Consider the following 13,060-nt stretch of genomic DNA (forward strand, 5'->3'; position numbering starts at 1 on the left):
CCACAATTATAGGGTATTTTTCACAATTATGCTTTCAAATGTAAAAATTAAGACTTTTTGGTGAAGTTCACTATACCAAGACAATAGCTGCCGTTATTGGCATTTTTTCTTTTATGGCGATCCTCTGGCTACTTTAGCTTAGCTAATGCAGTATTCTACCACCTTCATTAAGATAGCCATCCACCATTTAAATGTACAAACTCTTCCTAAACAAGAAGTATTGAATTGAGTATGACACCCCATCAGAGATATTCTGACATGACTTTACACTGTTTGCTAGTTTTATCAGCACTATAACAACTCCCTGGTTTTATAAAACCCACATTCTATCTATTAACAACTGAAAAATGGTATTTAACATTTCCAGATCAGAAACAGAAAGAGGACTCTCTAGAAAACATATCATCGAGGGGTTAACAGCCTCTCTACAGCGGTTACAGCTTAACTACGTGGATGTGGTGCTTGCAAATCGTCCCGATCAAAATACACCAATGGAAGGTAAAACGAAGTGTTGAAATGTCCATTTATTATAATATGAACACTAACTGGGGTACAATACAATGTTTATAATAATAACTATTATAACAAAAATGAACTAAAAATTGGTTGAAGAATAAATTAAGCACAAACTATATGCAGACTCATCATGAGTTGCATCACATAACCCGGCATAATACATGCCAGCAATTTAATATGATGTTTAATTGAATATCCTTTTCCAAAACCTGTCGCAAAACTCTTGTTATTAATATCGTATATTTATCCATATCAATTTATTCCCTGCTATCTTCCCTTTTGCGTCTACATATTTTTATTCGTTAGTTCCACATGGGTGAATTTTACACCTAAGGATGATCTTTTACACGTTTGCTAACACGTATACTCGTCAAGACACTTTACATGCATTAACTATTGATGAGAAATGTTTTGTGTTTAAGAATATATATGTTTGTCTGTATTGTTGATGCATTCATTCTATACGTTTATTTGTAACTTGCACTAAAATCCATATAATTCATGTACCTTCAAGGCTAATTGATATCTTGTACTTTGAGGGCTCCCTTCCGCCATCAAGAATTCGCATTGCTTGTGGTGGCCATTAACAGCCATTTCCTCAATCACCATTAGTCTCTAAGCTCGCAGATCAATACATGATAATTTCTAGGAGAAAATACTTAGTTTATTTTTGTCACCATCCTTCCATATATTTAAGGTCAACCTTAAGGTCATGCCCTTGGCCTAGTGATGAGAATTTTGTAAATGATCAATATCAGCAATAGTGTTTTTGCCGTAATACTTCAGATCCGAATGAATGTACCACCTAGCTTACCATTGATTTTGTTTCTTTTTTTATTTGCCTGAGGTGTCTTGAATATTATTGAATTTTAAGATAATTAATGAATGAATGCTTTACATGACAATTATGCATTAAAATTTCTTTAAGTAAATGTTCCCCCAACCTTCCCCTTGTTACTTATACCCATATTTATGACTTTATATCCATAGAAACATAGTACATTTTCTTAATATATGATTTAAGAAAACAAATCAATATCAGCATGCCTGTCTGTATAAGGCCAAATTACACACGTTTGTCAGTGTATGTCCTTGTACAAGATGCCTACTAGAGAAACAATGATAATAAATAGCGACAACATGAACAACAATAACAGTATATGTATATATATATGTGTGTTTGTGTCTCATTATATGATATAATGTTTGTATGAATTTAAACTTACAGGATATTTATGAACCTTATCATTGTACTGTACTGCTTTGTGTAGAACTGTTTGTTGAATTGAAAATATACTTGGAACAATTATCTGTTATTATCGATCTCAATCAAGTGTCATAGGTGTACAAACCAGAATGTATAGGCATGTTATAAGTGTCAATACAAGCAGTAAAACAGTAGAAGTGCCAATAGACAATAGAGCTAAATATAATTTAAATGAAAATTTATGTGATCATGCTATACTTTGTATGTCCATTATTTCTAACTAAATAATACACGGTAATAAATAACAGACCTGAATCATAACTATAATTTTTTTTTTTCAGAAATTGTTCGAGCTTTCACATACTGTATAAATAATGGGATGGCCATGTATTGGGGGTCCTCACGGTGGAGCAATATGGAAATCATGGAAGCCTACTCGGTTGCCAGGCAGTTCAACTTAATCCCACCCACTTTAGAACAAGCAGAGTATCACTTTTTCAACCGGGATAAAGTTGAGAAATACTTGCCAGATATCAACAGAAAAATAGGTAAGGTTTCAGTGATTATTATTTGCCATTATATATTTACTCACATGTTTTAATATTGCAGTAAGGAAATTCATTTTTCATAAAAATATGAGGGATCGTTTACTTAAATGCTTTGTTGAATAAATAACGATGACAATGTATGACAACAAAAAATAAAATGAATCCAAAATTAAATTGAAACTCTGTTAATTGAAAATAATTAAATATCCTAGAAACCGTTATGAATTTCTCACTAAATATTAGGAAAGTACAAAAATATTGGTTAAAAATGCCTAATTTTTTTTATAATGAATGAGTGACTTGGGACTGCGTATTTTTTTAGGGTTAGGGACCATTACCTGGTCTCCCCTGGCTAGTGGAATATTGACAGGCAAGTACGATGATGGAATACCGTTAGGTTCAAGAGCTGCCCTCAAGGTAATGATTCAATTATGATAACTGATAATATACTAATATAATAATTTGTTTTTAATGCAAGCAAGAATGCAGAGGTATACATGTTGTGATAGCTTATATGATTATGTTATCATTATACTAATTATGATTAAATTGATTACTGATTAAATTGATTATGATCATATTAGTTATCATTATATTGATTATGGTTAGGTTAGATGATTATATAATTATGGTGAATTACAATTATATTTTATGATTATTATGATTATGCTTCTAGTGATTATGTTTATATTGATTATGATTACTTTCTATTGATTATAATTATGATTAAAATGATTATGATTATTTTAATTATGATTATAATGATAATGATTACATTTATATGGATTGAAACATTTAGGTCTTGTAATAAGCATCACTGAAGCATTTCTATAGTTAATAAATTATTTATTGTTTTGTAATAATCTTAACCTGCGCCAAGTCTTATTTTTATCTGTTAGCATACATTAATACTGAACCAAAATCTTTTAAAAATGTAATACTAGTTTGGTCTTGTAGTAAACGTAACTGGAGCATATTTTAAAATTACATTGAAAATTGGTTGCATATATTAATGGAAACCTATTTTATTATCCAATATCGCTTTTAGGCTGTAATAAATATTGTAATTTAAAGCTGTGGAATTTGAAACAGAAACATCCTTATGAAAATTCAAATGAGGATATTAAATTCTTTTCCTCTCAAATTTGAGCATTGTAATTATGATTTGAGACGCAATAATGCAGCGTGTGTTTTCAATCACATCGAAATGTATGAGTTTCCGTAGCAACCTGATGAGTTAGAATGACAAGTCTTATTTCCTATCTGATTTGTATGTCATACAATGGTCAATTTCCAGTAGACCGTAAGATCCTGCATTTTCTAGACACATGAATTGTCCTTGATCGAAAGGCAATTGCCGTGCGGACTTTATTTTGGAATGATGCTATAATGGTTTTGTCTGCTTAGCTTGATGGTCCCATTATGGGTGGCTGGATTAATCAGAAGGACTTGTTTCTGTTTTACTGTTAACGAACGTGCAGATATCCTCATCATTATTCCTTGAAATGTGTTTTGTGTGTTTTATGTACACAAATGTTATCTTATTTATTTTGTTTACACACTTCGCATATGATACATTGTTTGGCCAATGTGTACTGATATTCTGTGATGCAGATGTAAGTGTGATGGTAACATTAATAATACCGTATCATCATCATCAGATTAGTATGATTGTTATCATATTCGTCACTATCATTATCGAAACATCCAGGTAAATGCCAATGTTATATTGGTTCATTCATAAATGAAAGTTTAACAACAATACATTATCATCATCGTCATAATCATCGTCGTCATCTTATTAAATTATTTTCACCATATCTTCTTCATCTACATAATCCTCATTTTCATAATAATAATATTAAGATATTTATTACTGATAATAACAATAACACTCTAATATGAAAACACTGACATATTATAATATAATTATGCAATTTGATAAATAATATAAAAAATAGTGATAATTATAGTGGTATAATAATAAAAATAAGAGTGATACGGTAATAATGATGTAATTATGATGATGAATGTACAAATATTATACAACAGTGTTACTAGGTAAAAGACATTCAAGTGAAGAGAAGTGTACTTATTTTATGATTTAAACAACACTTGATATATTCATTAGCGATATAGTTCTACTAGTCTGTGTCTATGACCATTAGATGCAGCCAGTCTGACTGTCGGTAAAAGCTTACGTTAGCCAATCGACAGTTATTCAGAAAAACCTTACTGTCGTTTTATTTTTCATTGCACCTGCGAGATTACTTTTTATTACGGTTGAAAGTCTTATGAGCCTATGTAAGACATGCACTGAAAATAACATTAAGTTAGAGTCTTAAACAAATAAATTTTCCGTTCTCAAGATAAAACCAATAAAAATAATATTACGAGAGTAAGATATTTTTTTTCTTGTCTCTATCACATTCAAGTGTGTATATAACTTTTGAATTTACAGTCTTGACCAGTATAATCCTCATAGACCAAGTGGTAATTAAATAAACATAACACAATACACACACTTTCACAAACATTAAAACAGTAATATGGTTGGGTCCTAGGTAACAAATACATTTCTATTCTGCACATAAAAATGCAGTATATAAAGTTTTGGTTTTCAGCAGGGGCTACTTCAGGGTTTCAATTTAGAACAAGGATAATATTTGATCAACTGCACTTCCTTTTTTATTTTTTTTTGTATCCAGTGTGAATAAAATAAATTCTTGCCCTTCTAATACAAAAAGTAGGGTTTTTTTTATGGTACCAGTTAGACGGGCAACAAATATATATAAACAGATTTTAAGTTAAATTAGTTTGGCTGATTTTATATTTTGGTATCTTTTATTGAAAACAGTAAAAAAAACAATTAAATCCTTTGCAGCCATTGGCTAATTTAGTGATTCAATTTCCAAAGATCAATTACAAAATTCAAAAAATATATTTATACTAAAAATCCCTTTAAAATTTAATTTTAAATTATTTATTATTATGTAGAAAAATGTTTTACAAAAATTGATATATATTGGGATATTTAAATTCGATGATGCAATTAAAGTTGTACGAATGATTTAGTTTTGTTTCATTTTTTTTATAGAAATGTTTACTTTTATTTTTCATATTTAATGCATATATATACTAATTAATAATCTAAATGATCATCTATGCAATGAAATGTACTTTCCAACTGCATACTCGATATGCATTACAACAATTATGTTAATTTGTATCTTGTACTTTATTTAGGGGTATGGATGGTTAAAAGAAAGGATTCTAAGTGATGAGGGCAGACGACAGCAAAATAAACTACGAGAAATGGCCATTGTAGCAAATCGTATAGGCTGCACGTTACCGCAACTTGCTATTGGTATGTCAAATGACCCTCATTCGTTTTGTCCAACTTGCGTAACATTCACAATCATTATTTGCTCTAATAAATTGGATTGGATTTGAAGATGGATCAAATCTTTCATTGTTTTGTAAATAATAACCATGAACTGAAATAAAACTTATAAAGGACATCGATGACTCAAGTCTTGTCTTGAAGAATGTTTTAAGGACTCTTCCCTCTCTATAAGAAATTTAAGTAAAAGTGCAATATTATGTAGATATATAAGGATGATTTTTTTAATTTTCTAGCATGGTTACTTAAGAATGAGCAAGTGAACTCAGTGATTCTAGGGGCTTCCAACGCTAACCAGCTGTACGAAAACATCCAGGCTTTACGAGTAAGCAATACCATTTAATGGAATTTTAAAATAAAGTTAAAAGCATATTAAGTTAATAGTAAAATTCCTTGGGTAAAACCAAGTAAGTATACATACTGCTACAAATACATACACAATAATATACATAGCTTATGAGGCTTGCCATTCCAAAATCAGAATAAGTGACCAAAAAGTAAAAATTAAAGTTTTCAATATATTCTTATCCTCCACATTACAAGCTTTGAAATGATGGGTCATTTAATGGAATCCACTTACTATTGCCAAAGTCATGAGTAAAAGTATTACAGTTTCTCTGTACTAAAGTATACAATACCGCTAATTACTAAGTTTAACAATTATCAAATTCTGCTGGTTTTGGAATGCAAGCCTCATGTATTAACTTATTGAATTGTCAGTAAATACAATTAAATGAGCTAGTGGCACTAATAATATTTTCCATAATTTCTATCTTTGTATTAAAAGTTGGTAATAGAATTTGTTTTGACCTGGTTGCTAATACAGTAAGTATACTGTAATTAACAGTTATGGGTGGAGGTTAATAAAATTCAAAATATTATATAATTTTTGTTAAATTAGACATTTGTACTTATTTTTACAGACAATAAAGTTTCTTTTGAATCTTGAATTTTTTAAGGTTATTAAAAAGCTGACACCAAACATGATGTACGAGATTGAAAAAATTCTTGGGAACAAACCAATGAAAGAAGGACGGGCGGCTGTTACGCTATCACGCCAAGCAAGCGGTATTCCAACAGATGTCCAATCCCTGTCCTCTCAAGGGCGTGAGGCACACAATTCAGGTACTATGTTATGACTACCAGCTAACTCTTGTTGTTGCACTTTTCTCTGCTGTTCCCGTCTGGCACATCTCTCCTCAGTATCGTCCTCGTCGAGTCCAGATTTCTGGTGGGACGATAACGACCGTATGGTACCAGTCAGCGGTCGGACAAAAGCTGACACTCTGAATAACAATGAAGAAGACGATGAGGATGAAGACTTGCCCCTCACAACGTTTCTGACCTGTTTCCCACCGGGTAAACCAAGATCTAATAACCATGGTAGCTGGCGTGGTCAGAAGACAATTGCAAACGTAGATGTAGCACATAAATTGCATGATGTTATGGAAGTGGTGGCGTACCAACCACAGCGCGCATACTCTCTCTGTGCTATCTCTCAATTAGACGATTTGTCTTCTGACCATGCTGGTGCTACTACTACTACCGGTAATACCATGGAACGGTCTGAAAGTTGCATTGTCTTCCAATCATCTGTCTGACTCAGTGGTAACCAAGACTCTAGAGGGTGCCCTCTATTTTTATTTTTTTATATTATAGAGGGTGCTCTCTACATATTTCAATGATTCAAGAGGGCAGGCTTGATATTTTAACTTTTGCATTTTATTGCACAATTTAGTGCTAAGTATTACATTTCTTCGCAGGACTTCTGATGATAATTTTTACAAATTATATATCAAAAGGTTTTTCTGCTTTTGATTTGTGTTCTTGATTTTAGCTTTATAATTTGCAATATTTTATGATAGTAAATTGCTATTCTATGAGGAATAATTTGGAAGCATTCTTTAACAGTTTAGAGTGTACATATTTTAAAAATCAATGCAATATTTTGTAATTCATTTTTCTGGAAGTTGATTTATCCTTAAATGTATTAGTTCTTTAATGTTCAGTTTTGTAATTTTGAATACAAACTTTTTTGTCAAATGATTTATTAAAAGTGAATTTATTACTACTGGTACTACCTATTTCACTGCTTGGGTTGATTTTCCAAATTAGTATACTATAGGATAATAACTAATAGTTTAATCATTTTGAAATGAGATGAACACTATAGTCAAAGTTAGGAACCAAAAAAATCAGACTATGATAATAAATGAATAACTCTTTCTCGGGTCCCTTCCTTCAATTTTTCCTCATCCATTATTTTCTGTAGAATGTCAGGTTAATCACATATTATTTATTTGCTTTTTCCGATTGCTTCTAAGTACAAATTCAATCAACTAATAAGAAACATTTCTCAGTGTAAAACATCCAATAAGAACTTTGTATATGAAGGAAATATTTATATCTATCAACCAATAGGAAATGCTAGTGAATATTTATCATCCAATAGAAAATTGTGTTGCATATCTGTCAATAAGAAAAGACATCACAAATTTTAATTTCATGTTGATGTTTATGTCCATTTTCTTTGATTCAGACCGATAGTTGCAAACTGAAGTCTGCTTTTTATCCATCTCATTGTATATGGTTTGTACAGCACTCCAACCTGATAGATTTATGCATCATGCCTTTTATTTATTCATTTTATTTCTCACTTTCAAATTAATCACTTATTCCAGTAGAAATTAAACAAAACTACTGTACAATATATGACTAATTACTGTTCCTTGGCAATGACCAATCATATTGACTGTTACAAACTTTCCGTTCTGAAATTAAAACCAACCATAGGCCTATTGGTTGTAACAAAATGAATGTTGCTTGACCAATTATATTGGTTGTTACAATATAACCTTACCATAACCAATAACATTCTTTGATACAAAGTTTCTTGAGAAAAAAAAACCAAAGTAGTTGGACAAAAATCTACTGGAATTGATTTGCGTGAAGCATGAGGTGGAATAACTAGAAAAAACTAACATTTTGAATTTAAAATAAATAACCAGTGTTAAAATAACCTCCTTTTTTGATAATTTAAATTTAAAAATGATTATTTTATAGAAGTAGTTTGGACTGCATTTTTTGGAGTAGATTGTAGCAAAGATAATAGGAGAAAAATATACCTGAGCCCAAAAATTGTGAAACAACATCGAGTTTCCCCCGTCCCCCGACCACACAGTGACACCCTTGCTATCATTATTCTGCTATATTGGTTATTTGATTGTAGTCAGAGTTTTAGGCAGACGCATTCACATGTCTGTTTCGTCTTGACTTTCTCCAGCACGCCAGTACTCTACCAGCTTTTACCAAAAATATCAAGACAAATTTAAACTCTCAACCGGTAAATAGAAATCTGTGTTTACAAATCAGTGCATGATGGGAATGTATCATTGGTATGGTATTTGACCTCAGTGACCTTTCTACTTCTGTTAAAACTTTTCGGGGGGAGATTTTTGTTATTAAATTTTTTTAGATGGAATTCAATTCATTTTTATATATTGGATTATTTGAAAATTAAAGCACAAAATATTTGAAGTAGAAATTTTTTTAAAGCAGTCTGCAGCCATCTGAAAGTTTCTTTTACCTTTTGTCACTGCAGGATGAAAAATAATGCAATTCATTTGGTTATTTTCTTTATGCACCATGAAAACTGCAGCAGTAACTTCACTTCGCATTCATCTTTTCATTCCATGATTCCACACCTGTATATATAACTCCATGTTTTCCCACTTCCAACCCAGAATGAAGCCTAAACTAACCAATCAGAGATCATGTTAGAATGGTATGCTCAACGTAACCAATCACAGACTGTGTTGCTATATGCAGTGGTTTGCTCAAAATGTAATTAATCAGATGCCATATTTTACATAATAATAGTTTGCTCATAGTAACTAATCAGAGACTGTGTTACATGTGTAATGATTTACTCAATGTAACCAATCAGGGACTGTGTTACATGTGTAATGATTTACTCAATGTAACCAATCAGGGACTGTGTTACATGTGTAATGATTTACTCAATGTAACCAATCATAAATCATGTAACTTGCATGATGTTTTGTTTGCTTGATGTTTGTTCTGCTTTGCTTGCAATGCATGCTGGGATTGCATGGTTTGATTGATATTGCAAGAGTTGCTTGAAATTGTCAGATTGCTGTATGACCTTTTAAGGTCATTCATCAATAAAATTCAATTTTTAACAGAGGAATATGTATCAGTTAATTTGTTACGAATTCCAATGACTGACAGATGATTTCTTTAATTACCAGTAGTTGCAACATGCTACCATTCTATTCTATCAAGCACATTTACTTTTTCATTTCTTATTCTTTATATTTAGTTTATATATTTAATATTTTACTTTTTGAGTTTATTACTTTGTCTATCACCTTAAAGGAATCTGTTTCCATTTATTTTCACTAGCAATATTTTAATCATCGTTTTAAATTTTATTATTTGTATATATTATTATCAATCACTTCCATTATTAACAATTATCATTATAATTAATTTAATATCTTTTATTATTTTCTTAATTATTATTAATTTATATCATCATTGCTGCATTACTAATAATTCCTTACAGCATTTACAGTTACTACTATAATTCCAATGAATTTGCTCATATTCATGATGTTTGCTGTCCTTATGAATATTTACGACAGTTCCTCATATCAGATGCTTTCATTCAGTGTTCTTCATTTTCATTGGTCACTTCCTTTCCAACTTTCATGACCTTTCCAGATAGTGTCTTTATTATTAATAGCCCTTCAATCATGTTCAAATATTGCATGCATATCAGATCTGTACATTGTATGCCAAGATCTGATATGCAAGCATATCAGAGCTTAGCATACATATTGGAGAGTAACCAGTGCATGATTGTCATTTTATGTTTAAAATAATTATTGTCGAAAATACTCAAGAGCATTTTATTTTTACATTTTTATACAGTAAATTTGGTTAATCTATGCACAAGAATTTATAACTTCGTAGTTCAGCATAGAAACATGTGGATGAGAGATTTAAAAATGGTTGGTGTTTAGGGGTCCCATGTTGGTAAAGAAATCCCTTACAGGAGATCTGACTAAATGAGCTTTTGTAACCCGTTAAATTTTATTTTGCTGCGCATGATGCTACACAATGGCACCGACCAACTTCTGTGAGAAATTGATAATAAAGTAGTAAAACCATACCATGTAAAACCATGTGGGAGATGGGTTATTTACCAGGGGTCCTAAGCAGGGTGACTTAGGACCCCTGATATTACTCATGTCCAAGTCCTTTCTCAAGTTTTTCTATAAATCTATTTTAATTTCATCATCATCATATTGATCATCATTGAAATCTTTCAACCAGACATCGGCTCTCTATCTGGCAAATATCTCCCATTCCTTTTTAGTTACCGATATTGACTCTTTCATTTTTAACTCAAAAAGACTTACTAAAACTAAATTTTATTCTTGTTTCTTTTCTGTTATATTTTGTTTTCTTTTATATTTCTTTTACTTCTTTTGTTTTTCTAACTCAACTACAGCCACAGGTAGGTCAACATGGATGCCTTACGCAACTGTGGGAAAAATTGGAGGAAAACCAAAAGAATGCTAGTCCCCTTTCACAACAATGGTAGAATCCTGTCTGAATGGCGTTAGTGTCGTAGAATCATGGTCTTACTTACCAGTCGTTAATATTTATAAATGGTTTAAATTGATTTTTTGATAAAATAAAATTGACTTTATAAACCTACCGTAATATGGTACAGCCCAAGCAGTGATGGTTTATGTTTTTATTGAAATTCTTTTTCATTTTAATGTTTGTTTTCGTTTGCGCAAATAATTGCGTAATTAATTTTTTTAATAGATGTTAGTTGAGTGAATTTAACATCTTTGGTTATTGAGGTAAGATTTATAATTAAACAAGCTGAATTTATGTTAATTATCTTAGATGAAACTGAGTTTTCTTTTAAGTATAAGTTCTAAAGTTGGATAATTTATTATTCAGTGATATCAGTAAACAAAAGTCATACTTCTTTTGTTTTGTTGATCTTTGAACTCATACTTTCAAATTTATGTCATTAAGCATTTTTCAGACTTTCTTGAATATATAGAATTACTTTTTAACAAATTTTTCTTAACTGATTTTAACAAAACTATAGAATTTTCCGCTTATTTATGCAAATTATGCAGTTTTTCTCAAATGCAAATTTTTAAATCTGCACGTTTTCTTGCTAATAATATTTAAGAATTGCATGAAATCAACTTTTGTTTATACTGCCCTCTATTAACAAGAATGAATCAAAGTAAATTTTAAGAAATTTCCACATTTTGTATTGCCAAGCAGTTTGCTATTCTTTACTGGAGGAGAACAAAACATTTGCAAAACTTTTACCAAAAGGTGAAAATTACTTTGAACGGCTGATTTAATCCATTTGCTGTCTGTGTACAAGCAACTTTTGCAAATTCTCATGAGAGTGTGAGTCTGAAATGTAAAAATTAACAGACACCAGCAATGTGTACGGTATGAATGTTCAGATTTACCTATGACATCATCATCTTATTTGCATAATGTCAAACATAATTTTCCTTAAGGTTGAATGTACACTGCTTGGTATATAATGATTCCTCACAGTTTAAATTTCAGAGACAAAGTCAATTTGATAAAGTGATAAAAGTACAACAACAAGAGGCCTCGAATGATATAAATGTATGTAAATTTATGCAAGGATTTAAATTAACAGTAATAAATATGTAAATTATATTCAATTCTAGAATGTATATAACTGTACAAAAACCTACATATTCATGATGATGTATACAATTAAAATATGTAAATCTTACATATGTACTGAAAATTAATTAGTTTTATAATCACTATTTCAACAAATTATCAATGAGACTCAATTATTCCTTGACATGTGTAAACTTAACAGAATAGTTATATAAAAAATAAATATATATAAAATATATATATAACATATATATATATAATTAAATTGTCCACTATAGAATATACCAACTAACTTTCGTTGCCAAAACCAACCAAGATTTTTCTATTTACATTTCTTCCTGAATATATAAATAAATGTTTAGTACTTGTGTAAGTTGATTTATTAACAACTATTGTAATATTTCTATCAATTGTCATTTTAAGACTCTTTATTTCATGTTTTTTAAAGTTCTTTTGTAAGTATATAAAATATTTTCAACTATTTATTGATTGATTAACTTCTATGGATTAATTTTTACTTTTTAAATTGATTCATATTTATTAGACACATTTACTGGCTTGTATAGATTCATTAAATATTTTTTTATAAATAAAACAATGAATTTAACCATCTATTGTGATTTGAAATATATGTGCTGCTATAAAAACCATACAAAC

At 30.2% G+C, this 13,060-nt stretch overlaps 1 pseudogene; it reads left to right on the forward strand.

Moving 5' to 3' along the window:
* Window positions 1–315: 315 nt before the first annotated feature.
* On the forward strand, window positions 316–12,323 carry LOC117101805 (annotated as a pseudogene).
* The last annotated feature ends 737 nt before the right edge of the window (window positions 12,324–13,060 follow it).

Source organism: Anneissia japonica, unplaced genomic scaffold (assembly GCF_011630105.1).
Source record: "Anneissia japonica isolate Jap-2015-1 unplaced genomic scaffold, ASM1163010v1 scaffold4988_len2956909_cov206, whole genome shotgun sequence".
NCBI lineage: Eukaryota > Metazoa > Echinodermata > Crinoidea > Comatulida > Comatulidae > Anneissia > Anneissia japonica.